At 31.6% G+C, this 3,077-nt stretch overlaps 1 long non-coding RNA gene across 2 annotated transcripts; it reads left to right on the top strand.

Annotated features, from left to right (window-relative positions):
• The first annotated feature begins 1,176 nt into the window (after window positions 1–1,176).
• LOC113317425 lies at window positions 1,177–2,847 on the top strand. Of its 2 annotated transcripts, XR_003343524.1 has the most exons (4): window positions 1,177–1,201; window positions 1,894–2,045; window positions 2,147–2,248; window positions 2,818–2,847. It is a non-coding gene; the product is annotated as an uncharacterized LOC113317425 (long non-coding RNA). The 2 variants fall into 2 exon arrangements; XR_003343523.1 differs by lacking the exon at window positions 1,177–1,201 and having other exon boundaries at window positions 1,812–2,045.
• The last annotated feature ends 230 nt before the right edge of the window (window positions 2,848–3,077 follow it).

Genomic DNA, 3,077 nt, shown 5'->3' with positions numbered 1-3,077 from the left:
CAAAAAAAAAAAAAAAATCAGAAAAATTCAGAAAAATCAAAAAAATATCAAAAAAAAAAAAAAAAAAAAAAAAAAAAAAAAAAAAACCAAAAAAAACCAAAAAAAAAAAAAAAAACCAAAAAAAAAAAAAATATCAAGTATAAAAATACTAGGACCCCCTTATTATATGGGTTCAACATATAGAAGCCCCACAAAATGGATCTTTCACTATCAACTCCATACTTTCACTTTTTGATATTTCTAGGCCCATAACTTTTAATTATCGGGCTTACCAATAAAAATTTTAGATCTGGAATTTTTATATTACCTAAAGTACCCATTTATAAGCAAAAGTCACTGGAGATATTTTCATTTTCAATTTTTATTTCTCTTTCCCTCTCTCCGGAGAAAAACTTCTCTCTCTCTCTCTTTTTCTCCCTAACCCTCTCGATCGAGCTCTCCAATGAAGAAACAACTCCTCCAAAATAGCAGAAATGAAGAAGCAAATAAGTCATCTTCATTTATCGGTCTCCAAGATCTGATAACACACTAAGATTTGGGGTTTACAAATGATTTCAGTTCATAAACCACATAAATTGAAGAAAGAGATTTGATAAAGACCGTAAAAGAAAGTAAAAAGGGCGATAAACTTGAAATTGAGGTAGTTATATGGTTTTATTACATTTTTGTTTCATTCGATTTAGGCTTTCATTTTAATTCCGGTTGTTCTTCCATCAGATCTTGAATTCGCAATAATATATTGAAGATTTTTCAGATCTATATTATATCGATTATTCAAATCATAGTCGGAGCTTAGATCTATTTGTGTATCATCTTAATCTCTCTTTTGAGATGGAAATTTCGAGAAAATTTCAATTAATTTCTTTCTAGGGTTCTTGAGTGAGATTTAACTTATCTCTGAATCTGTAATTATTATTGAAAAGATAAGTTCATATTTGAACTCAGGATACTTTATTTTTATTACCCCTTCAATCGATTTAATTTTGGTCAACTTTTGATTTTCTATCTAATTTAACCCTCTATATGTTCAAATGAAATTTGTTTAAGTTATGCGCAAGTTAAGAATACTAATTTGTTTTTATTTTAGCTTGACGTTATGCAGCCTTCTCACCATTCACTGTGATCAAGAAGAAGCTCGTTAAAAAGATGGGACAAAACAAACTCATCATTGACTGGACTGTATGAAAGATGATAACAATAGGTTTGTTTTTTCATTTCTCTTCCACTCACATTTTTAGTGGATGATGGTCAATTTTTAGTGGATGGTGTAGTACGTGAACTTTACTTTTTGGCTAGTGTGTCTGATGTGAATTAGCTTCTGTAGTATTTCTTGAACTTTGCTGTTGTGAGAATGAATTAGTTTATATTTTTGTAGTTATGGAGTTGATTAAGCATGCATAAGTAGTTGCACTGTTAGTGGTATGATTGACAGAAATAATATTTTGGATTTTAAGTTGATTAAGAAGTGATATGTAGTTAAGTTGTTAGCGATTTCACTGAATTAAATCAACTCAGTTGGGTTTCAGGAATCTGTTGTTATAAGATTTTGTTGGTGGTGTTATGTGTTGGATTGTTAGAGCTAATGAGAGTGGTATGTGGATTGCTAGATCATCATTTCCTTAGCATTTTAGTTGTTTACGTTTACGTTTCTATTTTTTACATATGAATTGTAGGATAATTGGATGTGTAGCTGCTAGTTACACATTATAATTGGATGTATAGTTGTTATATTTTGGTGTGTATCCCATAATTAGTACACCAGTCATATACATGTATAATCCATCGTTACACTAGTCAGATGCAATATAATCTGCGGTGTTTGTTTGGTTTGAAACTTGAATGATGAGTTTCATTCATTATAATTTACTAATTATATGCATGTGTAACTCGTAGTTACACAACTCAGATGCATGTATAGCCCCAAGTTACACTATTCAGTTGCCTCGGTAACTCATAGTTACACATTAAGTTGGATGACACTGTAAAAGAACCCAATCAACTGTTGATATCAGAGAAAGATATCCCTCAGGAAACCTTGGAGAAAGGTAAATAGTAAACAATGTTCATTTCCAAATTTTTTTTGGCATTGGTTCATGTGTGTCTGTTGTATTGATTTATTGTATTTGTTATCAAATGTCAATTGCAGGGAATACAAAATCCTGAATATATTGGAGTTTGATAACAAAAGAAAGCTAATTGTGCAAGATGAGGATATGAAAATTCTTCTTTTGTGAAAAGGTGAAGGCAGGTATGATACAATTATATGTCCATCTCTCTGCTTAAACATCATATGCAGGCATCTTAAAAAAATTGGTTAGAGGAATACCTAACTAATCATGATTGGATATTTTGATGTGTATAAATTTAAGGTACACTAGCCAAAGTGAAACTAGATTTAAGGTATGATGCATGTGTAATTGCCGAGTACTTTAGCCATATTTTTGGTGTGTATCCCTTAATTAGTACACCAGTCACATACATGTGTAATTCCTAGTTACACTGTCAGATGCACGTGTAACTCATAATTACACAAATCAGATGCATGTGTAACTTCTAATTACACTTTTCATATGCATGTGTAACTCGTAATTACACATGCTAAAACGAAAAAACCTTGCAAGGAAAGATTACATGGGTACACAAGCTTTTTTTATGGATGTGTAACTGCTGATTAAATTTATGCATCTTCCTAGAAAGAGATTCATTGATTTTGGTAAATTCACTAGATCTCCAAACACAAATGTTGGTTAGGTAGTTATGATATTTGTTTCACTGTTCGATTTTTTATTAATTTGTTTTGTATCATATGTGTGTCAGCTGTTGTGAGGAAGGAGATTGGAGATGAGATTGATCGAGAGACAGGACGTGGCAATGGAATTTCTAGTTTTTCTATTCATCTTAGTATTTACTCTCCGAATGGTAAGATTATCTCGTGTAAAGTGGTGCCTTAAGTTTGAATACCTAAAATGATTACGAGTTTGTAGATGTTGCTTCTTTGGTCATCTGGCTCATCTCTTCTGTTGTTTTTTGAACCTTCGCAGTTGTGAATTTGACCCTGATGGATCTTCCTGGATTGA

This window comes from Papaver somniferum, chromosome 10, assembly GCF_003573695.1.
Source record: "Papaver somniferum cultivar HN1 chromosome 10, ASM357369v1, whole genome shotgun sequence".
NCBI lineage: Eukaryota > Viridiplantae > Streptophyta > Magnoliopsida > Ranunculales > Papaveraceae > Papaver > Papaver somniferum.
This window is presented reverse-complemented; position numbering and strand designations above follow the sequence as displayed.